At 33.6% G+C, this 27,934-nt stretch overlaps 1 protein-coding gene across 9 annotated transcripts in view; it reads right to left on the reverse strand.

The window, feature by feature from the left end:
- FBXO4 (F-box protein 4) overlaps positions 1-27,934 on the reverse strand; it is a 206,908-nt gene that overhangs the window by 120,631 nt on the left and 58,343 nt on the right. The window lies entirely within an intron of this gene.

Genomic DNA, 27,934 nt, shown 5'->3' on the forward strand with positions numbered 1-27,934 from the left:
AGCATCACCATATGGATGTCCTAGAGTTAACTTAAACTCAACATGTCCACAACAGGTCTGACATTCTGCCCCTAAGCCTCATTCTCCCCCTGTATGGTTCCTAACTCTCCTTCTCGCTCCTCATCCAAATCAATAATTGTTGATTCAATCTCTTTAATAACTCTCCATCCCATCCACTTCTCTTTATCTTTGCTTCTACTACCTTAATTCAGTCTACCAACAGCTTTAATAGGAATGACTGCTGTAACCTCCGAACAGGATATTTTTGTGTCTGGTCTTGAAGCCGTCTATCCCGAATTTATTCTCTCCACTTCTATCCTCAATTTATTTTCTCCAAAACGTTCAGAGTAATCTCTATAAAGTGAAAACTTATTAAAAATTTATATGGCTCCCCAATGCCCTCAGAATAAAAACGACACAAAACATTCAAGACCCTTTAAATTGCTTCAGGTTGTGTATACAGAATCATTGTTTATTATCAATCTCCAACATCTATCTCATCTCTCCTCCCACCATGTTCCTTTCATAGTCAATTTATAATTCCCTGAATATAAAATACTCATTTTCATCTCTATTATTTTAAATCACTAAAAATATATGGCTTTTGGCCCCAAAAACTATCATCAATGGGCTAATTACTACTTAAATTTTAAGTTATATGTAACTTAGCTATCACTTTCTTTAGGAAGCTTATCCTGACATATTCTTCAACCTTACCCCTACCTACAACTACCTTAGATATTCTCATTGCCTGGGATTCTCTCTATCAAAGTCCTTATTATGCTGTTTTGTAATTTCCATTTTACTTCTCTGCCTTCCCCACTGATCTACACATTCTTTAGAGAATGTGACCTGCTCACATATTGTATTGCCTTGTAGAATACTGACTTATAAAAAGTTATTGCTTAATTCATATGTGAGAATGAATAAATGAGTCTATCGTCCTAGAACATAATAAATTCTCAATAAATAGTTACTGTAGTCCAAATAAAGCATAATCTGTGTGCACATTTCTGGATGTATTGCTTATACTATGGGTGAATGGTTAAGATTTAGAATATAGAATTTAATAGAAACCAGCATTATATGTCCTCTGCCTTCTTCCCACTGTTGAGATGATGAAACAGAAATTTATAATGGAACTTTCAATGATGTTCTTCCCTGAACGTAGTATATTAACACAGTGATTTTTGTTGTCATCCCATGGCACCAATAAAGAATTTATTTTTTAGCAATATATCATAAAATAAAAACAGTAGACTGTTGGCCTTAATCTACCCTAGAATCTTTTTTAAAATCTGAATTAAGTCACACACCCCAATTATTTTTACTCAGTTACAATATTAAATGATTTATCTCATTGTTTTACTTTTCAATTGGCTGTTCAAACTGTACAACATCATAGACTTTCATGGACTATCTCCTAGGGAATTTTACCCTTTATTAGAGGTAAGTTCAACTTTAAGCTAAACCAAGATTTATACAAACTCAGAATAACTAAACTAGAGATTATCTATCTGCCTTAGAAAGGATTGATCAGCATTTATATTTGAACAGAATTCTCCCTTTCTTATTCTGAATATTAATTAATATTAAGTGTGATTTATATGTAACTTTTCAGGTATATATCTACTACATAAAATACCAGCTATTAAGAGGCTTTCAAATTTTTCTTGGCAACCATCAACTAGGTTTTACGTTTTCAAATACATGTGGACATTGACCTCTAAGTTAAATGACAACAATAAAGCTGGTTACATGACTTCTCTTAAATGACATCTACTCAGTAAACAAGATCTGATTCTGACTGGTTAGAGTCCTCTCAACCTCTGAAGCAAGAGGAATTTTTTGCCTAATTTGAGATGGAATTACTTATCATAGCTTGGTATCCTGCTCTCATGATCTAATACTGCCAAGGAAATCAATAAATAAAGTGTTAAAATTAAAATGGGAGGAAACGTTTGTAGGAGGAGAGTTTATTTAAAAGTGTCTTGGAAAATATTTAAAAGAAGCTTGGAAAATAGCTTCTTTAGGAAACTCTAAAGCTTTTCAGTTTTACTTACAGATTAATTTATAGCCTCTAATTTCATTGCCAAGGTCTGGTATACACTTTGGTGCTATGTGGTTTGCAACGTGAAAATGTACATTAAATCAAAGAAGAGATAGAGAAAATGACTAATCAGAAGAAACTGAGTCAATAACCAAAACTTAGTTAAAATAATGTTTTAGTTTTTGCCCTTAAGTCAATTTCTATTTATCCCATTATCTTTTATCTCTCACCCAACATGATTATCCAATGAGAATAATCCTAAAGTCCTGTAAAACATTCAGATTAACAATGGAAAACTATGTTTAAAATACATAAATCCTGAGTCTGACCAGTTCTTACCATCTCCATAATCTCCACCTAAGACCAAAGCTAAGACAGCCAGGGGCACAGGTATAACTGTGTTGGTCGTTAAAACATTGAACTACTTCTGACCAGCCTAATTATATAGCCTCTCAGCCATTTCATTGAGCCTGCCAGGCACCTCTGCCAGCCACTCTGAGACCTTCGCTGAGATCTCCTATGACTGCCTTTGATATAGAAACTAAAGAGTTTCTGCACAACAGAATCCTACCAAATCTTGATCCTTGTAGGTTAATATTATTAATACATGAAACCTAGATCAATGCAGCACTATCTCTTGCAGCAGCCTCCTTGTTACCATTCTTATCCACTGCCATCTGTTCTACAGGAAGGCAAGGTGATTTTATTATTACTAATGTAAATCAGATTATATTGCTTTTCTCTTTAAATTCTTCAGCAATTTCCCATTATACTTATAATAAAATCCAAACTCCTACCTAGGCTTCCTAGGCACTGGATAATCTGGATCCTACCTCCCTCACCTCATTTTCTATCATGCTTCTCACTCATTGTGTTCTAGCACCACAGGTATTCCTGCTTTTTTCATTTCAAAGCTCTTACACCTGCTGATGCCTTTAACTGGGAAGTCCAGATCTTCAATTTTCAATTCCTTCAGGTATTTTCTCATATGTCACCTCCTCAGAAAGGCTGATGTGATGGCGACCCTACATAAAACAGCAGCTTCCACCTCTGCCCCAGCTTGGACTTGTCTCTTTTTCATCACCCTACTTTATTTGCTTCATAACTCTCATTCTGTTTATGTATTTAGTTGTCTTCTTACTTATTTTCTATTTTTCTTACTGTAAGGGAATCTCCCCGAGAGAATTATTCATGGCTTGCTCATGACTCTATCTGTTCTAACTATGCAATAACTATCTTACAATTTCCTTTTCCTTTGCCATAAATACCCTTCTTCCCAATGCTACTTGTCCAAAACCAGCTCATCCATGACAAACTCGAATGCCATTTCCTTAGGACCTTTTTTGATCATCCCATAGCATTTAATTTCTCCTTCTCAAAGCATGGCTACCAATGTTCTTCTATTTTTACTTAAGATTTTAACTTCTATATTTTGTTATTTGTGAATTACCCTCTCCTCTCAGTGAACTATAAACACTTTGAAAGATAAACTTTTAACTGAGATATGAGCCTTCATTTCAGTCATCAGTAAGTTCTCACCTAGAATAAACTTGCCTTTCTATTTATTAGCTGACTTCTTTCTTTAGAATAAACCTGAGTTTTAGGTCATGGGACAAAGAGAGTCTTCATAAATTTGAGGTTCATGGTAAGTTAATTTTGGCCGATGGGGAAGGGAGCTATGACAATTCCCCTCAGGACACATTGCTGCTTGCTTAAGAAAACTTAAGTATAGTTTATAAACTTGAAGGAAAATAAGGTAGAACAGCTTCCTTAAGAGATTCTTTCCAGATGTTTTTAAAGTTAAATCCTTATAATCACTCAATGTTCACTAGTCTCCTTGCTCAAGAGTTCATCCAACTACACAAGTCATATTTCTTTTCTAATAAAAACACTTTTAAGCCAATGAAAGTACTTACTGGCATTGGTTCACCTCTATGAGAAGTGAACATCTTAAAATTTTTTTAAACAGATGATGATCTAACTGCAAACCTAAATTACTTATAATGCTTGTAAATCTTATCCTTTATCATCAAACAATTATTTATGTAATTATAATATTTTAGTGCCAAGGAGTTACTTAGAGTGCAGATAACAATATCTAGCATGTAACAGCAATATGCCAGTTACAGTTTTAAGTACTTTCTATGCAATAATTCATTTAATCCTGACGACAATCCTCTGAAGTAGGTACTATTAATATCATCCCTATTTTAGAAATGGAGAAACTGAGACACAGAGAGGTTAAGCAACTTGCCCAACATCACAAAGCCAGTAAGTGGCAGAGCTGGAATTTGATCCCAGCCAAGTTTTGTTTGGATTTGTAAGGCAGACATCCACTTATTGTAACTTCCTTCTCCCTCACCTTCCATTAGGATGGAGATCTGAAGTACAATATTTGACTTTTCAACTTCCCTTAGAAGTGGGAATGTGACCCTTTTCTGGCCAAAAGAGTAGACAGAATTTCTTGGGAAAGGTTTCTCCTCCTGAATTAAAAGGAAAACTTTGTAAAGAAAAATATTTGGCTCTTTTCTCCATTTATAATGTTGCCTTCATATTCGATTTTATCTCTGATTATTATTTATTTTTTAATGAGAGCTATTCTTTTTTGGTTAGTCAATGCATAAAAAAGGAAGAAAGAGAGAAGACAGAATAGCAGGCATCTTAAATTTGGGTATATTACCTCAAAACAGTCTCCTTCACTCTATCGTATACTCCTGCCCTGGGACATCTTATCACTCTGTGTCCTCGGCAATCAGTGTGCTATAAATATTTAAATACACTCCACTTCAGGATGAGCAAGAGGTTTTTGGCTTACTGTGAAGACCTATATGTCATAGAATTTTGTTTTTATTTCTTTGAAGAATGGCAGTTGCACTGTTAGCTTATTTCCTTTCAACTAACTGTTGTCAGGTTGACTGCTATCACTATCTTTCCTCTTTGTTAACCCATTGGCATTCTGCTTCTTTTAAAGTTGATTTGATTAATCCTTTTTCTGGTTTATTTTGATTAGCTTCTAGGAAGTACCAATATGTATTACAATAGTAAACTTCTTTCTTGCCAGCCAGATATGCTTAGAATATATGACGCCAGTGGTATCATAAACAAAAAATATTAACTAGGACACTGGAATTGCTTCACAGTTCCCAGATATAAGTTGGCTTATATATGATTCTAAGATTCTGAGGCTCTGAGAATTGAGTGCAAGAAGTTTATTAGGAAAGGCTAATAGGAACAATACCTGTGGATTTAAACCAGGGTTTCTCAACTTCAGTACTACTGATATTTGGACCAAATAATTCTTTGATGTGAAGAATGTCCTATGCATTGCAGGGAATTTAGTGGTATGGCTGGCCTTCTCACACTCAGTTGAGAAGCACCAGTTTAAGAAAGTAGTGGAACTGTCATGCAGTTAGAATAGAGGTCTCATTGGATCCTGTGGGGAGCTCTGGAGCTGGAATAGCTCTGCAGAATTGGCTCCAGTTGAGGCCTTTGTAAATCTGCTTCAATGAATCATAGGATACAGGCTGCTTCCAGGAAGAGGATATAACTTTGGGCAAAACATACCACTTTAGCTAACCTGAGAGGGACTCAGCAATGAGCTGTCAGCAAACAACAGCCCCAGCAGCTGAAGAAATGAGTGCCTCAATTCCAAAAGGGGACCTGGTGGCACACTGTAGCATCCTCTGCATTGGTCAAGCAGGATTCCTAAGCATTGTTAAATACTTTTGAAGATAAAATAGCTGGTAAGATGTCGATCTGGGATTTGACTTTCATAATAAAATAAGGGTTAAATAAAATATGTAAAGTTTCTGGCATATAAAATGTGCTAATTGAATTGTAATCATAATTCTTTTGTTCATGTATATAATTTACTAGGCATTATTAAAATAAAGCAAAGTCAAGCAGTTTTACAGCATATTCTTCAGGTTACCTAACTACTTTCTTCAATTGTTAGCAATTAGGACAAAGAGACAAAGCTACCAGTGTGACAAAATACCTAATTTACATGATTGGAATTTTAGCCCTCAGTAGACATTGTCCTAATGTAAAAAAAAATGACAGTAAACACTCCATATCTGACTTTGCACTCATACTGAAATATATTCCCAGGTATAAAAGCTACACTTCTCTTCTGCAGGGTTAATTTACATTTGGAAGACATTTTCACTTAGTAAGAGTTGTGATTATTATTTAATAAATTTAGACTTTGATTTGTAATGATGAAACAAGATATGCAACAGAATAATGTGCTCTTTTAACTATCTTGGCTTAGTGGGTAAAGAACAGAGGCAATCTTCATGTGTTAATTAGTACTTAACAAATGAAATGACAAATGTGAAAAAAATGTTTTCAAATTATTTCAAATAGAGATGAGCAGAATTCAGCAAGAAGAAGAATTGAGTAATGAGAGGACATACAGTAGCATAAGCAAGCTCTACTCAAAGAGACTGATACAATGGTAATCTCTCTCCCTCTCTCTCTAGATAGATAGATAGATAGATAGATAGATAGATAGATAGATAGATAGATAGATATAGATGATATAGATATAGACATAGATAGATATATATTATAGATATAGATATAGATGATACAGATAGATAGAGATAGAGATAGAGATAGATATACTACACTGATTATAGGTACCAGCTTGCAACCACTCATTAGCAATAAGTATAGTAGCAAAAATATGAAGAACATTTTATTAATTGATTGTTAAACCTTTTCAGTATTATAATTTGGAGCACACTATTGAATTAATTGGTTCATTAAAGTCATCTAAGAGTAGTTTAAAAACAGTTTACTATTTAAAAAAAATATGTCAAAATAAATAAATAAAAATAATAAAATAAAAACTATATCAGTAGTGTGAATAACAATGACTCAGAAGATGTTCCATCATAAGCATAATTTAAGGAATCATGTTTAAACACAAGTAAAATAGAAAATATCTAAGCACATTTTTAAACCATTAAACTCAATTTTGGCAATTAGCTGAAATATCACTTGTCACATCAAATTAGTTGAATATTTCTTCCTGAGTTTGCTATGGTAAAATTGGGTATTTTGGTAAAGAATTTTAATAAAAATAATTTTAAACTTAACCAGACATGGAATATGATTATTTCTTGCATCTTAATGAACTCATATAGAACCCCCCAAAGTTGTCTATAATTTTAAAAAACTTTTTATTAAAGTATTACATACTATAAATTCACTTTGATTTTAAGTAGTAAAAGGGATAGAGCCATAATTTATTATAATTTTTACTATATATTTTAGCACTATTATAATAATTCAAGTCAACACTAGTGGCCCTCAAGAATTATTTCCTATATCTTACTCAATTTCGAAAATTTGAGAATTTTAAGAAATTGAGTTGTGTTTTATTTCCAGTATTGATGCATGTGTTAAATTTGATGTTTGTTTTCCTAACAATTCATAACTTCAAGATTTAGTTAAAAACTACCACCTCTGTGAAGCTTTTCCTGACTTCCATACTACCACAATTAACAATTCAAGTTAATTACTTCCTCTGAAAATGCTTTTGTAATCCTTATCACATTCCACTGTCCTTTTATCACTTCCTGATCTTCCTTCTCAGACTGTGAGGTCCTTTAGGACATAGTCTGTAATTTATTCATCAGTGAAAACACAGTTCTGGCCTCAGTCCCTGGCACATAGAAAGCATTCGAAAAATGTCTAGTGAACAAATGAATAAATTAAGTATGTAATTAATTGATAGTAAGGTAGAAGCAATTACTCTCATCAATCATACAACTCAAAATCTGTAACATGCAATCCCTTCAAAAACACTAATGCTACACAGCTAGAGAATAGCGTGCAGTAATCAGCCTGGCTATAGCATAATGAAGAAAAGTAAGGACAGCTTGTTGGGGGAACTTAGAGAATGTGAATCAGTCAATGCAAGTGTTCCCCAAACTGTCTTCTCAACCTCTTGCTTAGGGGATGATTTTTTTAGGGCAAGTGAGAGGAGAGTATCAGAGAATGGTTCAAGAATGTCTCTGGACTTTGAATAAAGTGGTTGCTGATGAAAAGTCTGCTGTCTGCCTAGGAACTATATGAAAAGCAATGGAAGAAACACGGACCTCTTCATGGGTTGTCTTTAAGTCCCAAGACCACATCTGAAATTTTTCCAGCAAGGAATACAAGTTGGGTTCCTACTCAATTTTTCTTTCTTGCCCTTGGAATCTGCTGGCATCGACTGTTACACTTAAATAACAACAAACCAGTCCCAGCAGCTTTAAACAACAAAGGTTTCTGTCTTTCTCGCACGAATGTCCACCAGTCACTGGTTTTACCCTGCATCATCCTCACTCAAGACCTAGGCTAATGAAGCATACCCTATCGGAAACACGCCAGTCCTCCTGACAGCCAGAGTAAGAAAGCTCTGTAGAGACAGACAGCAGCAACTAACTAAATGTTCCAGCTCAAAAAGGATCTGTGTTCAAGGAAGCAGCTCCTAACAAGTTGTCCCAAGCTTCCATTCAATTCCCACAGAGACATGAAAATGAAAACAAAGGCCCATTATCTACTGTTAGAGTTAAGGAAGAATTTTCATAAATAGGGCTAACCCCCACCCCCCAACCCCCACCAAAAATAGAGCCTATCGATGTTTTCCCTCTTGAAACAGAACTTCCCTATTTACCTAGAAGAAGGAAAGAACTTTCTACTGACAAGTCAGTGACCCAGAGCCCTTTTCCAATAAGAAAATAGGGCCTTTCCCTTTTCCAAGGCAGATGGTGTTTTCTGAGGTTGGCAGAGTACTATATCCCCAACTGCATTTTTCATATCCATTCTGAGGCAGTATATCCCAGAAAATAAAGGGGAAAAAATGATACATGTCATTTTTGCACACAATACACATTTCCAATACTAGTCAGTGGCCTCAACAGACTACAATGTGGCAGGCAGCTCATTCTACCCTGTACCCCAAAACTGGGGGGTCAGCATAAACTACCACACCCAACGATTAATTCTTCTGGGAGGTAGGCCTTGACAGATCACCAGTCCTGTCAAGGGGATTACCTTTCTTTCGATTAGGAAAGAGAAAACGCAGTAACAGCAATAACGAAAAACTTCTCTTTAATATTCTCTCATGTTAATTTACTAGCTTTATGTTGGCCTTTAGAGATGAACTATCCTGTGTATAGTCATCACGTGGAGGGAAAGAAAATAGACACAAAGATGACATACTGCATAACATAAAGTTCAAGAATAAATAAACACAATCAATGATGATAGATCATAGAGAGGTGGTTACTTCAAGGTGCAATACTAACTGGGAAGACACCTTCAAGGGGCTAGGAAAGTTCTGTCTCTGTATATACATATATAAGAGTTGATCAAACTGTACTCAAGATTGGGCCTTTAAATGAGTGTTATACATAAAAAAAAGTTTTTAAAAATTCTCAGGTGTAGAATTTGGGCATAAATAGAAGCTGGGAGAAATTAAGACTCATGTGAATCAATCTTTTACCTTCTATACTGTTTAAAAAATAAAGTAAAATTGCACCTGTAACTCACATAAGAAAACTACCCAGAATTCATAAGAAAGTGAGAATTGGAACACTTGGAATGTTCCCATAAATTCTATAAAAACAAGCCTTTTCTTAAAGGATTTTAAATCATCCTCATCTTCAATATAAAGCTATATGTAGCTAATACATTTAGTCAACCATAAAGATTCTCTAATGTAGTAAAAAAGGAAATGCTTCCTGGAACAGACTAATACAAAAAGCGAATTTGTCAGGAACCCCTGTCAATAGACATAAAGTTTTAAACAAAACTATTGATTCATAGGCAAGACTAAAAAGCACATGCTTGGGGAAAATAAAGTAATGTGGTTCTGTTTTTTTACTAGTAAGTGAAAATTATGTTTAATAATTCTTCATTATTATAAAAATCTTTATTCTATACAATACTATTTAATAAGGACCTTGAAAATCCAGAATTTCATCCTGAGTACTCTTTGTAATTATTTAAGAATATCAGAATCATGTTTGGAAATTAAGTCCTCCTGGAGAAATTCCATTTATTGTACAATAATTTTATAAAGAAATGTATATTGCTTTAAATTAAATTTACTGTGCATGTAGACAAAAGTCTCATTATTTAGATACCATGAATCAAACTAGCTGGTTTCTTCAGTGTTTAATAATTTACAAACAATGATCCATCTTAACAGTTCTCAAATTTATTCAGATGGTAGAGAGCTCATGGGAATCTTTTGAGAAAAGATCTTTGTACAATACTTTGAAATCTTGATATTTAACTCCTTTACACAAATCAAAAACTACTTTCTTAGCCAAATACACACACACAGACACACACACAGTATAAAGTCACTATCATTAGTACATAACTTTTGAAAAGAAAAATGAATTATCGAATCAGATATCATGAATTGTTTTCAAGTTTTACTATAAATACTCACTTGCTACTTTTAATTCAGTAATAATAAACATATATATAATATATAACATTTATATTTACTTATAATAAATACTAAGTTAAGCAATTCATAGCTAAAAGTTACTAATAGACAAGAACCAGCTGTCACAAAAGCTTTCAATAAAATTTTAAAGACAAAATTAAAAATTAAAAAAAATTATATTTTTTCTAAAACATAAGAAAACAGATATTATTTAGTTTTAGCCTCAGAATATTTTGTTTCAACCTAGAGAATGCCAAAGTTTTGAGCACACGCAGCTTGCTTGACTTTGTTGTTAATGATAAGAAGTGGAAATCCATTTTGGTTTTATTATAACTGCTAGAGCTTCCTTAGGATTTGATTTTATTTCAGCTCCTTTACCACAGTGGAGACAGGAAAAATGGAATGTGTTTATATATAAGGGCTATATCAAGAACTATCACAGAACGATGACTTCCTATTATATTTTTTACTCCTGTACTACTAGAATGAATTTTGGCAAACTGTGTACCTCTTTGTACATTTTTAATTTAACAAGTATAATTTTTTATCATAAGCTTAAATAATTGCAAACAACATAATTTCTGGTATTTTTAAAGACTGATATATAAATAAGTTGTCATATCTTTCTTCCAAATATATCCAAAAGGAATAAACATCACTGTCCATTTTAATTAAATATTTAGATGAGCTCTTCTTTAAAAGTCAGAAACTTTACATTGCTTCCTTTTCTGCTTGAAACTTGTATTTCTAATACATTTCCCAAAGAATTTTACCATAATCCAATCCATTTTTATATTTGAAATCCTTTTGTTAATCCACCTGTCTTATTTCTCTGACATAGAAGTCTGCACATAAATTTAAATGTTTTAAACTTATTGAGACCATAAAGCTATATTAAAATATTTTTTCTAAATTCAATTATCATTTCAATTAGTAAACAATTAATTGATGATATAAATATTATGAATATTGATAATTAATTATTAGACTTAGAAAAGTAAAATTTTATTGAAAACATGTTAATGGGTATGTTTTTTTTGCAGTGGGTTCACTTTGGGTAGGATGAGAAAGGGTTTTACAGATATTTCATTCCTATTATTCACTTTTTATAGACATAATTATTGAGAAATTATATTGAAGGAAGTGGAAGGAGGTTTGTCTACCAATGTCATCCAATTCTTTGAACTTCTTCCAAGTTATATGGTAAAAATCACATGCTGATAGTATTAGTAAGCCATCAAATTGGTCAATCATCAAAAATTATTTTCAGTGATCTATTGTCTGACAACTCAGTATGTGCACTTTCAGTATCATTAAAAGACTGGCTTGATTTGCAAAGAAATTTGTTACACAGTCATGAGAGCAATGTATTTTCTCAACTTCTGATGAGTACACCTAGATGGATGTATCAAGACTATAAAATAACTATTAATTATATATTCTACTCTTTAATAAGTTGCCTAGAAGCAACTTATTCAAACTGATACATTCAAAAAGTTATAAAAAATTCAAAATACTGCTAACTTCAATATGCGTTGGTCAATATAGCTTTTTAGTCATTTATTTTTATCTTATCATGTGTGTTACATATATTTTTGTCAGAATTTTAGAACTACAGATTTAACTCTTTAAGCTATGGGAAATGCTTGTCATATAACCTAATTAGCACAGTCACTCTACTACCTGTTTCTTTGACTATTCAAAGTTGTTATAATTTGAGTTTTCTATCAGCTTGTATCCTCTTTGATGAAAAAGTATAGGTATGGAGTGGGGAGAGACAAAAGTTTACTGAACTATATTATGCTAGGCATAGTTCTAGGAGATATGAGCTATTCCTAGATTTCACCTCATCCACTTCCTTCCAGTTCACTGTTACAGTATGAAAGTCCTCCTCACTGTTACTTGAATATGCCAGGCAGACAACCCCCTTCCTGGAATGCTCCCCCACTTCAGTAAGATGTCCACTCAAATATACCTTATCAAATATAGTACCCTACCACTCACTGTCTACTTACACTGCTTTACTTTTTTCTTTGCAATTCTGTCCACTCGATATATTATTTATTTGCTTATAGCTTGACTCCACCCTCACCAGCATTTAAGATTCATGAGAGCAAATGCTTTCGTTATTTCCTGCTGTATTTCCAGCACCTAGAGTAGTGCTTGACCCAGGAAAGATTTCTGTAGATATTAGTGCATAAATAAATGAATGAATAGGAGTCTCTCTAATCTCAATTAACAGTAAAATATTGAAAGAAATAAAGTCAAATTAGCACAGAATAATTAAAATAGCTTATTTTGCCAAGTATGGACACTAAAAATTTCTGCCTGGTAATGGCTCATTTCCAAAAATAAATTAATCTTTAACATCAAAACCCATTAAGACTCCGTTATGTCAAAAAAGAATGAGTATATTTAACTGTTCTAGAAATTCACTATATTTTTCTTATTTTCTTATTTTTATACTAGTTAAAACTTCAATAAGGAAATCACTACTCTAAATTCATTGGCTGTCAACATTTACCTGGGCCATACCTGGATGCTATCTTATTCTCACTTCATCTTGAGAAATAACCTGATAAACTGCCTCAGTTCAGGCATTGGTAGTTGATAACTGGATAAAAACATTAAAATATTTTGAAAGCAAAGAAAAGAATTGGATGACTGATTTAAGATGAAATTGAAAAATGTTTAATGGTTTTACAGAAAGAATTTCAAACATGAGAGAAAGAGGGAGTATATACTGTTAGTAGAATTTGGAGCTTTAGAAACTGAATGATGAGAAGAAAATTATTTTTCAGAGCATCCTTCGAATTACCTTCATAAAAGAGTAAATGCAAACAGATGAACCTAAAGGAGTTTTGATATTTCACCTGACATAGTACCTATGATTTGTAGCAAGCCTGAAGTGGAATTTGTTAATCATTGCCTCTTCCCTATTCAACCTCATTGGGGGTTCTCATTTATATGTAATATCATAACAGATGTCATTTTATGTTTTGTTTCCTTGCTGTTTTTTCGCTTGTTCGATTTCAGTCTTTTGATATGTGGTCCATATATTTGTTGATCTTTCAGCTCTAGTAACTTGAAAGATATATATGCTATGTTTCTTGTAAGTCTTAAAATCAAACCATTAATAATCAATGCCTAGAATGAAACAACCATTATTTGTTCTCTCAATAATAAGATGAAATAATTAGCATATTTGTACCTTCCTCAACAACTATATCCTCTCTTTGGTATTATTTTCCATTTTGGTTATAATCTGGAATGTTTTTATTATCATCTAAGATGACTTTTAACTGCGTCATCGCTTTCAAAAATTGTTTCATTTTGTAAACACACAATTGTTTATACTTTATTTAAATGGTTTCATTGTTCAACATCAGTTCTTTCCTACCGTGTCATAGATGATGAGTTTTTATTTTGATGTATCTCTTTGAGTTCGTCTCCAAGTGATGCTTACTGTTAGGAGCTCCTAGAGGAATAGTCCCTGTCTTGCCCCTGCTCCTGTTTGCCACTAGATAACTCTAAACCCTTCAAATTAGGAAGTCTTACAGACCTAGTATTTTCTCATTCCTGCAAAGGCTGTAACACCTCACTACTTCTTAGGAAGCTTAGGAATCTTTGGTGGCTCCTTTAATCTTAACTCATTTGTGCTCTGTCTACTAGAAATCCATTGCCGTTACCTTCATAGCACATTACTGCTACTACTCTCTACTCCTGTTATTCATTTATCTTTTCAATCAATTTTGGGGAAAGAGCAAGTCTGAAAGAAAGAATTGATCACATCACTCCTTTGCTTCAGATTCCTAGCTAACTCCTAACCTAGAGAGTAACTTTCAAACTCTGAAGAAGAAAGATCCTTCATTCTCTGGCCCAGTCCACCTAAATCTTGCACCTGCCTCATCACCTTACCCTAGTCCTGGCTCTGCTCCTACATATAGATATAAACAGAGTAAGACTTTTTGTCCTTAAGCTGGTTTAGTCAGAGTCCAAAATTAAAACATCACTTATTTTTACTTACTTTATTATGTTTTTGATATTTTTTTAGTACTAAAAGTCTGAATGAAAAATCAACTCAGAGCCAGTAAACACATCAATAGCAACTGAACATGTAAACATGTAATATAAATAAATACAGGACAAGTATCTATGAAATGGCTGTCTTTGTATTTTGACAAATAACAAGGGAAACAGCATCCTAAGCAAAGTCATCTATATATAGTACAAGCCAACAAACACCTTGGAAAAAACTTACCAGTGCTTCTGGCTATGAATATTACTTCTCAAATGTTAATAAACATGAAGAATTATCCAAGTTGACCAAGAATATCATTCATTAGCAGTCATCAGGAATCTTTCAGCAACTCTTCAGTTATTCACAACTATGTTGACTGCCAGGTCAAATATTTTTCTAGCTTTAATACCAAATGAAGAACATCTTTTTTATAGTTTATTTTTAATTCTCCTCTGGATATTGTTATTTAAAAATAGTCTTTGGAGTTCCTATGACATTTATACATAGAATAACTGTTATACCTAAGTTAAATTTCTCAAAACATATTAATGTATCTAACGAGATCAGCTTCTCTGTTAGGCTTTCTTCCAAGCTAACTTCAAATTACACACAACCTTCTAGTCACATTAGACCATGAGCTACTTCACGGCAAACAGTAGTAATGTTTGTTTGGACTAATTAAGATAAAAATATTGGCCTATAGTACCTTGAGATATTTGCCATAGATTTCTAAAAATATGTATAAAAATGTTCTATGCAAAAAGCTGTTTAATTGAAGCAATCTGTAGGCTCTTTAAAATTTGGGCAAATAAATCAAGAAAAATTAAGATAATATTTTCTCTTTTGGACAATGGTAAATTAAGATAATTTCCATTATCTGGTTTATGCTAATCATTTGAAATAGCTCTTAATAGCAGTGAGTTGAATGCTTCTATCTGTACTTAATCTAAGCTTTTGATACTTAGTGCAATAAAGATTGAATTTGTATTTATATACACCTCATCCTTTTCTACTTAAAAGGCATATAAATACAAATCATTAGCCACTTTTATAATAGATGAAATTGAGTTATTATCAATTTTATATACATGTTTCCGTCTAGCATAAAATAAGTGATCAGCCTTCATTTTTAGCTACTTTAACCCAGTCATTGAATGACAAATGTCTTTTTTCATCAGTCTGAGAATTTGGAAAAAATAAGAAAAATGGATTTTTCATATACAAAGCTCTAATGACAGTATGCCTAGCATTATAATAGAAATTGTTTTTAAATGTCCAGGTATGTTTAAAATGTCTTCTCTTTGGTACATTTTTTGAGAGCAAGATTTTTTTGGGGGGGGGGCACGGATCAGAGTCCCATAACTTCTATTTGGAAGGAGATGACTTTTATTAGATAGGGGAAGGAAAGGAGATGACTTTTATTAGATAGGGGAAATACTGTTTGATACTCACCAACATTAGCCAATTTTTGAAATGGGGAGAAGAAATTAATTGTGCTTCTTCTCTTTCCTTCAGTGACCTCTCCTCAATCTCCTTTGCTTGTTTTTCAAAGGCTACCCAATCTTTTAATTTTGGAGCATCTCAAGAAGCCTTGGTCCTCTTCTTTAGCTCACTCTCTTGGTGATTTTATTCAGGCTTAAAGTTTGATCCACCCCGTCTATGCTAATGTCCCCAAATTCTTATCTGTCATCTAGACTTTGCTTCTAAACTCTAGACTCATATATCCAACTACTGCCTCAACATCTCTACTTGAATGTCCAATAAAATGCCAAATTCAGCATGTCCAAAATTGAACATCTAATTTTCCTTTACTGAATCCTTTGCTCTCACTGTTCCCTCTGCTGAAACACCCTCTCCTCCCAACCCTGCCCTATAGAGCTGCTTTGCTAGCCTCCTTACTTTTTACAGGTTTTGCTCAAATATTACCATCTTAATCTGTCCTGCCATAACTGGTGACTGCCTTATTTAATACTGCAGCTTGATCCTCTCTCTAATCCTAAACATCCTGATCCTCTTTACCCTGCTCTACCTTTTTGTCCAATAACATTTTAATTTACTATTTGATTTCCTTATTTTGTAACCCCCTCACTGAAATATAAGACCTTTGTGTATCTCAAAGGCACACAGAACAGTGCCTGGAACATAGTAGTTGCTCAGTAATTATTTAATGACTGAATGGAGGGCAATAAACAAACACATCTCTGAATTCCCAATGCATAGAGTTAATAATGCACAAATTTATAACATATTAAAAATCTGTCTCATTGCCCCTCCACACTTCACCATCTTTTCCTGTCTGCATACTTCATTCTTTCATTTAGCTACTTCTCCGCCCCTTTTCCTTTCTCCCCTTCCCTTGCGAAGTTCCCAGTACTCTCTTATTGCCCATTGGCTTCTACTCAGGAAACTTATTTTTATGAAGCAGAATAACAGAGGTAAAGCGCCAAGAATCTCTGCTCCTTGAATTACTATTTCTCCTTTGTGCCCGTTACTACTTGTGTAGGAAATTCAGAAAATGTCATCTGAATATTAAATGAAATCAGCAAAACTATACCCTCTCCACCCCACTTGTCCAGACTCGATTGTATTGTTGAGTGAACACATAAAGCAGCTTAAAAATTAGGGTGTGTGTGCATGTGTATGTGTGTGTGTTCAATCAGAGTTTGACAGGTACATATTCTGTGAGTTAAGGGATAGCAGAATTGATCATTCTAGTCAGATAAGAACAACATCATACAGTATGCAGGATCTAAAGCACCTCTTAAAATAAATGAAACCTCAACTGTGTCCCATTTCTTGTTCCCATCCAGAATGTGAACGAGAGTTTCTGTGTTGCTGTCTCAGATCTTCTTTAACTAGGACTAGGAAGATTGCAAGTTCAAATGTAATTCTAGATCCATGTTGAATTCAGGTGTTTATTAGCTATAAATATTTCTGAGTGGTCAAAGACTTCCTGCCATTTCATAGAATCTAAAGGAAAATTGATCAATCCAGTACTGAGAGGCTCCTTTAGGAAACAACATGAGGCTTTTTTGTTTGTTTTCCTCTGTGTACCAGTTTTTGATGGTGGTAAACAGAACAATGTAACCTCACTGAGGAATACTGAAGCACGTAACTAATCATATGTGTAAGGTATGCTGTCAGGGACAACTGTAGTAGGTACTGATAAAGACTTATGAAAAACAGGCCGAGTAAGCTCAGTGTAGCTGTTGATGCAAATTGAATACTTGCTATTTCTAAAAGTAGGATGATGTATAGTAACTACAGCTTTAATTCCATATGATTAGAGCTAAAAATCCTCTACAGTGCTGTAGCCACTTGCTGGCTTCCTGCATGCATTCATGGTATTTGTTTTGCTCGATAATAAAATCAGCTAATTCTATATTTATGAAATGGAGTGTTCCTTCAGATTTCATCTTTCTTTTTTTCTTCAAAGCCTGCATCTATTTACTTAGATGTTCCAGCGGTTTTGGGGAGTCACTTTAAGAAGGTAGAGGAAGGTCATGTCAGAAGAGTGAATTGAGACAGTCTGAACCAAACAGTGGACCCAATTACATGAAATTCATTTAAACTCTTTGTGTCATTGAGATCATCTAAAAGCTAAACCAAAATTCCTTGTTCAGAAAGATGTAGTCAAAATGTTTCCAAAATTAACCCAGACTGTGAAAGAAACCAAATGGATAATTAGAGTTCAAAACACTAAAATATCTATGAGTTTTCTTTAGCATTTGTTAAAATCAAATATTCTAGTTTGCCCTTGTGAAATAACTGGCTCCTGCCACCCACATGAATAATTAGATAAATATAAGGAAACTGTAAAATGAATATACCAAAACATACATTTTTATGTTTTTTGTGCTGTTTTATTCTTTATCGCTGCTTTTTCAGATTGTTTCTTTTAAAATATACTTATGTGAAATTAAAATACACACTTAAAAAATTATGCAGCATCAAAAAAAAAAAAAAAGAAAATTAAAGTCTCCCACCCAATCCCACAAACTCCAATCTCCTTCCCTGGAGAAAAATAAAATAACTCATTTTGCTTTTAACCTTCTGGTGGTTAACACCACAATTCTAAATGCTATGTTCAATCTGTGGCTTGGAAAACTGTCTTTATGTTGATGACTCCATAATTCTTAACTCTAACCATGACTTCTTTTGACTGATCTCTGGTTTCATAGAGCCAGCTGCCAGCTTGCATGTGTAATAAGCATTGCAAATTTAACACCTCTAAAATGGAATTTTAGATTCCACTCTATTTCCTGCCCCAAACTAAGTTACATCACTTAGTCTTTTCAATTTCTGTAAATGGCACCATGATCTACTTGGATGCTCATATTAAAAAACCTAGGAGTTAACCCTGATTCTTCCTTTTCCTTCTTCCTCTCTATTCATTCAACCAGCAAGTAGCAAGTATGCTCTCCAACCAAAATACATTTAAATTTTTCCTCTTCTATACATCACTGTTCCTCCTACTCTAAGCCACCATTGTTTCTTAACTGAACCACTATAGGTATTAACTGGTCTCCTTGCTTCGATCTCTGCCCTATTTCAATTCAATTTCTATATAGCAGCCAGATAAGTCTTTCAAATGACAAGCCAGACTCTATTACTCTTCTGTTTAAAACTCTTCCACTACATTGTCTGGCATTCTACTATTCTGCCTGGAATGCCATTCTCCTGATTTTGGAGTGGCTTCCTTCTTCTCGTCCTTGATGTCTTAGTTTAAATGTCAGTTCCTATAGGAACAAGCTATGGCTAACCCATTCCAGTCTCCTTTCCCCTTGCTTTCTCATACAGGTGTGGGAAAGATAAAGACTTCATTTCCCAGCCTCCTTTGAGGTAGGGGAGGCCAAGATACTCAGTTCTGGCCAATGAAACATAAGCTTAAACCAGCTTGAGATTCCTCCTGGAATACAAACAGAAAGCTAGTTGTGCAGAAAGGAGGAGACTTTGTTCTTTGATGGCATCATTGAGATATCATATCAGCTATGGACTGAAAGCCAAACTTCTTATTTCACGAGAAAAATAACTTCTTCATTGTTTAAGCCACTATTTATTAAGTTTTCTGGTGATCACAGATAAACATGATCTTAAGTGAATCAACATCCACACTGGTTTCTTTTATTATGTCACCCTCTTTATTTACTTAATAACTCATTTCCTTTACATTTTATCTGCATCAAAATTACTTTGTTTACTAATTTTACTGGTTTACTAAGTACTTATCCTAGTCAACAAATAATTATTGAATAAATGTTAAATAAAAGAATCTCAATAATCGTTACTTAGTTGATACAATTTCTTTTTATTCTTTGCAATAAAGGAAGAAAATTTAGCTTACCAACCTCCAAATAATTTTAGTTATATTACATTTGGTTCCTTGTGGTAAACTTTTGAACTTAAATAGTGTTTAAGTGATATTTTTTTGACACTATCTATTGATGCTCTATTATCTGAAATGAGAAAATCAATAATTCTGCATACTTCTCCCACTCTCCAAATTCTGCAACTTTTACATTGACAGTATTTATAATATTCATAATCTTGGCACCGCCTAAAATTAAGTTGTCCATACTTTGTATATAAGTTAATTCTAAAAATCAGCAATTGCTTTGAAAATTATTATTTTTATAGCTATTATTCATTCTAGAACAGAGTTGCATATATCAACGTGTAGAAAAGAAATTTTGTCCTGTTACTAGTCCTGTGTCAGTTAATTATTTTTTAATTATAAGTATAGTATATGTTTTTTGAAAAATGCAAAGAATTAGGAGACTACAGAAAATGGTGAAATGTGCATATTTTTAACAGGGTTTTATTTAATTATTTAAAACGGGATTTCATTATACATATTGTTCTATGATCTTTTTTCCTTGCAATATATATGTGTATATATATATATGTGTGTATATATGTATTTTATTTTCTTTAATTGATGATTAGCATTCCACATATGTTTGAAAACATTTCTTTAACCCTATTGAAAGACCATTGAGATTGTTTCCTCTCATTTGCTGTAACATTAGTAAAATGAACACCCAATATGTTACATTTGTAAAGGCACATGAGTGTTTCTGTAGGATAAAATTTCTAGTCAAAAGATAGGTGCATTATACATTTTAAAAAATATAGCAGAAATTCTCTCAGCCAAACTTTTGAATCAGTGTTGTCCAATAAAATATAATGTAATCCAAATATATAATTTAAAATTTTCTAGTAGCCACATTTAAAAAGAAACAGGTGAAATTATCAGCATATTTTATTTAACCAATCTTACCCAAAATATTATCATTTCAGCATGTAACCAATATAAAAAAATTACTGAGATATTTTACATTCTTTTTAACTTACTGCATCTTCAAAATCCAGTATCTATTTTGTACTTACAGTACAGTTTAGTTAAGATGCTAAATTTTTGTCAAAAATACTTAATCTATATTTAAATTTTATAAATTTACAACTGTAAAAGTAGTCTCACAAATCCAAGTTACTCCAAATATACTTAAAAGTTTTTCAATGATTGAACTATTATTCTTTAAATTTAACTTTAATTTATATTAAATTAAGTAAGAAATTCATTTTCTCTGTTACGTTAACCTCATTTTTAGTGCTCAATAGACATGCATGTCTAATGGCTATGGTATTGGACAGCGCAGATAAAAAACTGACAAGATTAACCAAAGCTTCCTGTCCCCTCTGTTTGCCATGCTGACTGACAAGGTGCATATTTGCAGATAGAAAGCTACCCTTTGGTAGCACTAGCAGCATTTTTCCCACACATCGAGTCTTATATTTACAAAGATGAAGTGTATTGTTACAAAATCTGTTTGATCTTTGTTTTTGTTATTGTAATCTTTCAATTTGATCAACATTACAAAATACTGATGAAAAATGAGTATAGAAATATTCATTGCTCTGGAAAAACTTAATTTAAAAAATCACTAAAAAAAACCTTATTGATTTAGAGCTGGGCAAAATGACCATAGATGTTGAGGAAAACACTGTAAAAATATAGAATTCTGTACTCCTTTTGCTTGCGAAATTTCTTTGAATTTCTGCTATACTTTAGAAACAGACAATGTTTTTAGCATCAATTAAGATAATTACATAATTTTTCTTCTTTTAACTGTTGGCCTAGTTAATTGTATTAAGAGCTTGACTAATATTTTATTTTATTCCCTCATGTTATTCCTTTAATATATTGCTGAGTTTAATTTGCTAATGTTTTATCAGTATTTTTGCACTTCTTTGTATTTTTATTTTCCTATGCCACCAGTGCCTAGTTTTTAGCAATTGATGCCTGCCCTGCCAAAGCTATTTTCAGTCCCTAGTGGACATAAAGAAATTAGAACACACTGGTTCTTCACCTGGTGAATGGGAAGATCCTAAATTGCTGTCTTCATGTCTCCCCATATGAACTAGAGATAAAAGACACATTCTTTTTTTTTTAATTGACTGAAACATAGAGAAAATGACTAGTATTATTTGAATCACCATCCAAATATTGCTACCTAATCAATTTCCTGCTTTGATTTCATATCACTCTCTATAGAAATTAGAATGTTTTTGGCTGCAAGTTACAGATTATCTCACTTACCCTACTGAAATATAGGGACCTTTATTTTTTAACAAAAAAGGTTGATAAATAAAGGAAAAGTTTACACCATTGATAGAAAGAATTAATAAATGAGTGTCATTATTTAATAACCAGAGCCAACCATGCATATCCTCAATTGTTATCTTTTTCAAATATAACAGATATTACAACAAAATATTAAAATAATCTGACTTTACAACCAGATCATTAAATTTTGTACCATAAAATATTTTTAAAAGAATTTCAAAAAAAAGTTGCATGTTCAATTTTTATTTCTTAAAATATTATGTATTAATAAAGCTTTAACATATTAGTGAGAAAATAAGGTTTCTGTATCACTAATAAAACAAAATAAAAATATTGTTTATTTAAAATTATAAAAAAGGAAGTCCCTATATAGGTGATCTCAAGATTGGTTTGTGGTTTGATTATGCCAAGAAGGGTCCAGGCCTTTGTAGTTTTCTACTCTGCTGCCCTCAATGCTTTAGCTATGTCTCTTCTCATAGTTGCAGGATAGCTGCTGAAGTTTCAAGCATCCTGCAATCCTATAACAGCATTCCAGGGAGAAAAGATACAGATGGGGGGAAAGAGAGCTTTTCTCCTGGATATCTCTCCTTTTATCAGAGAGGATTATCTTGCACAGAATCCCCGGAAAATTTCTCTTTGTATCTCATTACTCAGAACTGGGTTATATGCCACCTCTGGCTGCAAGAGAGGTTAAGAAAGTGAGTGACTCCTTTTCAGCCTCTGGAGCTGGAGGTGGAAAGACTGGTTAATAGATTAGAAACTAACATTTCTCTGGCTTACTGCTTTATTTTTGTTTTAATTAATTAATATGTTTGCTTTTTCCATCTTTCCTTTGTGGTTACCCAAGTTAATATCAGTTCTCTTTTCACAGGACTTAATTTTCTATCCAAACACACTTTTAATGTTTTTTTCCCTGATTCACTGAGTGCATCCTAGCCATTCTCTTTCAATTTGCTTGGCTTTCTTCTCTGTTATCACTTTGAGTGCAAGTCTCAGTCTCTGTTTTTAATGTAAACACTAGGTGGTCACCACATTCCAAATGGTTTATCACACTTGAGATGTTTTCGGTCGCTTACTTCAAAACAGAATTTCATGAGATCAGACTCTCCATTTTCCTGTTATTTCCAAAAACACACTTTAGTCTTCATGTTTCCATGGCATACTTTTCCCCTTGGCAATATCAGATTAATCAAATTCCCTCTGACCATTCTCCTGCAAGAGTAAAGAGAGTCCAGCACTGAACCTTCTTTCCAGCCCCTAAATGTAGAATTGACCTTTGGAGAGTATCATATTAGTACATTTATGCTTAGATAAAAGAGATTCTGATGGAAACCAAGCTTGAATTTAGACAAAAATGGGTGTATGTGACCAACTGGGAGCATCATCAGCCTGAAGGAATGGTTTGAGTATGAAGAAGGCAAAGGCTACTCCATTATAAAATCATTCTCAAAATGAACAGTTGTAATATCATCTTTATGTGTCAAGGACCAACTCTTCTCTGAATTAACTTCCGTGTAGAATAGAATTTTCTTTTTAAAGAAAAAGTAATAAAAATATGTCATTTTGAAGTACATACAATCTCAGCAGTATTCTCAATAAATGTTTAGAACTCAGGACAATAAAACTTTCACAGAGAGGAGTACTTATCACTAAATTTGTGACACTGTTTAGTGTAGCTGTGCTTGTCAGTAATAAAAATAAGACCACATTTAGTTGGTTTTACTTCTATTTCTAAATTCTCTACAGATAATACTGCCCCATTTATTGCATGTACCTGAAGCAGATCATCCCTACTGCCACATCTTTGGTATGCCACTGGGGAAAACTAAGACTTTTTATCTGTTCACATTGTGCCAAGAATTGTTTCAGTGCTTTATATATATCAGAGGTGGATATTTTTATATTCACATTTCACAAATATACTTGTTTTTACAGTACGAATTGCTGAAAATGATTCTCAACTGTTATATCCACAGACAGAAAAAGGGAACATCAACATATGTAGGGTAAGAAGCTGGAGGATGGTATATGTTTAATTCTCTCCAGAATTTAAAAAAAATCACAATGAACAAATCAAAAGTTGAAGGCCCAAGTATGAAGTCAGGGTACAGAAGCAGAATGAGGGTCATGTGAATGTCTGGTTATCCTATAATATGGTTAGGGTATAGCAGTAAAAAAATAAAATGGCCGTACCCTACTTTCATGGAGCATATGGTCTCACATTCTTGCCCTCTTTCTGCAACTGAGTTGAAAGTTATTTTCTAGTATTGAATTCATGGAGAATTTCCCTGCTGATGTTCAATACTGGTTAGAAGGCACGTCAGCTTTTTTCATCTCTGGGAAAAGGCTGGCGAAGAGCAAGGTGCCAAAGCTAAACTTTACCTACTACAAGTTTTGCCCAGGATACAGCCCTGTTTGCTCCCAACTCAACACAAGCTCATAAAACCTATTTCTGTCCTGCAGCACTTGAGCATATGCGGCTTATTGGGAACTTGTCTGGTCTAGTTGGACAAACAAAGGTGAGAATGGAGAGGAAAGGACAGATTCAAGAATCATTATGAAGGAAAAATTGAGTGTTTGGAGACTGACTGGATGTGGATGCCAAAGGAAAAAAAGGGTTTCAAAGCAGGATCCAGATTTTTTAGCCTGTGTGGTTTAGAAATGGTTATCACTTGATAGAAATATCAGCCAACAAGAAAGTTTAAGGAGAAATAATTTAGATAAACTGATAAGAACACCTTCGTGAAAATATGAACAGAAATATGTTCAACTTCACCAAATTAGGGTACAAAGTGGCATTCGCCCTTCTTTCAATATTTGAATCAAATGACTACAGAGTCTTCTCTCCCCTTACAACCTTGAACCCCATAATAAACCTCTTGGTCTCAAGTGTGATTCTAGATACGTATAGAGAGAAAGTGGAAAATTCAGCCAATTCTCTATAGGGTTTCTATTCTTTGTTTTTACCTAAAATTACAAAGTGTTGCTTTATAACAGGTACCACTGTGAGTCTTTCACGTGTATTAGTGTTTAATCTTCACAACAAACCTAGGAGAATGAGCTATCATCAGACTCATTTTGCTTATAAAGACACTAAAAGCTCAGAGCCAGGAGTTACATACAACTCATCTAGATTTGGAGACCTTGTTGCTCCTTGTCCCTTGCACCCTGATGCCTCTGTCCTCATGGAGAGCTCTGGCTCCTGGTGATGCTGCTGAGAACAAGCAGCACAGCAACCCGAGACAATCCTTGTTCCTTGCTGGAAGTTCAATGATGGCCTAAGGCTTGCCTTACCCTCAACACTGCATTTGTGTGTTGTAGAAATCCAATATAGCCCTGGCTTGCTGTCCAAACTCATAATGACCAGGCATTCATTGCCACCAAAATGTGGGCACCAAAAACCTATGTGAATCCCAGCTCACTGAAAACAGTGTCTAATAATAGATTCCCCTTTCCATTCTTACTGGAAAAACACAGTTTTCTCAGAGTTTGTCTCTGTGTTAAGACTCGGCATCCAATGTTACAGCCCTTTAGTAACATAAATCTTTCAGTAAACATGCACACACACACACACACACACACACACACAGAGAGAGAGAGAGAGAGAGAGAGAGAGAGAGAGAGAGAGAGAGAGAGAGAGAGAGAGGCATTTTACTCAAGAGGCATCTATATATCTTAGGTTTTCAGCCTTCCCTTAGAATAACATGGGCCTTGGCATTGTGCCCAGACCACCTGTTAAAGACATCATCATGAATTCTCCTTGGGGATCCTGATGTCTAATTCTTGACAGTTGCTCTTAGTTAGGGCTCCTAAACCCATCAGAGGTTCCAATGATGTTGAACTCCAAGGAAAAGCCAATCCATAGTCTCCATATCTTTCCTCCTGAGGCCTACTTGAATCCCATGTACATTTAGCCACCTTCCCGAATATCTTCTCAACTCATCTTGAGCTTAGCATTTTAAGTAATTTGAGGAAAGGTGATATTTGTTCCCCAGAACAAAATGTGCCTAATTGTTTCATATCTACATACATAAAAGACCCCATTCAAGTGATTCTTCCCAAAACAAAGAATGTCCACCCATAGATGAAAGAAGCCATTGTCAAATTTGACATGGTCATATGTTTGATTAACAAATAAATCTTAAAATCTTCCCTTACTACACACACCCAACCCAGGAATGGAACTTAAGAGGTGAGAGTATGCCAGCATAGTTTGTTAGGAAATCCTTCTTTAGAGCTAACCTAAATCAATGAATAATATAGTTTCTTATAATGAATATTAGCTAGAACCACCTAATAATAGTTCAATAAATATTTATTAAATACCTGTATGAGCCAAGCACATGTGCCAGATGATGAGATTTTAAAGATGAAGACATTATTCCAGCCTTCAAGAATCATTCTGTCACACTCATTAGAATGGCTATTATTTTAAAAAGAAGGAGAAGAAAAAGGAGAAGTAGTAGTAGAAAAAGAAGAAAAAAGAGAAAACAAATGTTGACAAGAATGTGGAAAAATTAGAACCCTTGTGCATTGCTTGTGGATATGTATGATAGTGCAGCCACTATAGAAAATATCAGTTCTTCCAAAAATTAAGAATGACTTACCATATGATCCAGCAATTCTACTTCTGGGTATATGTCCAAACTAATTGAAACAGGGACTTGAATGAATATTTATAAGCCCATGTTCATAGCAACACAACAGCCAAAAAGTAGAAGAAACACAAGTATCCATTGACAAGTGGATTAAAAAAATGTAGGGTGTATACACACATATATACGTATATATGTGTATATATATATACGTATATATATATATATGTGTGTATATATGTATGTATATATACATATGTGTGTATAATATGTATGTATATATACATACATATACATATATATAATGAATATATAATGAAATATATATAATGAATATATAATGAAATATATATATAATGAATATATAATGAAATATATATATATATAATGAAATATTATTCAGCCTTAAAAAGGAAAGAAATTCTGATATGTGACAACATGGATGAACCTTAGAGATATTATGTTAAGTGAAATAAGCTAGTCACAAAAAGACAAATATTATATGATCCCACTTATATAAAGTACTTAAAAGTAGTCAAATTCATAGAGATAGAAAGTAGACTGGTAGCTTCCAGAGGCATGGAGGAAGGAGGAATGGGGAGTTATTATTTAATGGGTAGGGAGTTTTAGTTTCAGAAGATAAAAGAGTCTAAAAGAGGGATGGTGGTGGTGGTAGCCCAATAAGATGAATATACTTAATGCCACTGAACTGCACACTTAAAATGATTAAAATAGTGAATTTTCTGATATGTGTATTTTACCACAATTAAAAAATTTTAAATTAAAAAGGAAACATTTAGTCTGGTATGGGAGCAATTGTATAACAGTCCGGTGCGTCCTGAGACGTCGATACACAGCATTAGCGCTGCATCCTGCCTTCATGGAATCCACATACCGAACACTTTCCACAAGTAGTCCTTGTACTTAAAGTCATAAAATAAGGGAAGGGTGTCGCCATTTTGAAATGTTAACAATTGAACTCCATTCAGCCAGCTATGATTTAGTTACTTGTATCCCTAGCCTGGGCAGTTCAAACTTGGAGAACAAAGATAACAAATTCTTGGCTTTCGATTTCCAAAGCCACAGTACAAAAGAGTGGCAGAAAATATTTAGGAGATTCTAGTCCCATCCCTAATGCACACACTCAGATTCTCAAACTAGATAACGATTCCACAGGGTGGAA

The sequence above is a fragment of the Pteropus vampyrus genome, unplaced genomic scaffold (genome assembly GCF_000151845.1).
Source record: "Pteropus vampyrus isolate Shadow unplaced genomic scaffold, Pvam_2.0 Scaffold172, whole genome shotgun sequence".
NCBI lineage: Eukaryota > Metazoa > Chordata > Mammalia > Chiroptera > Pteropodidae > Pteropus > Pteropus vampyrus.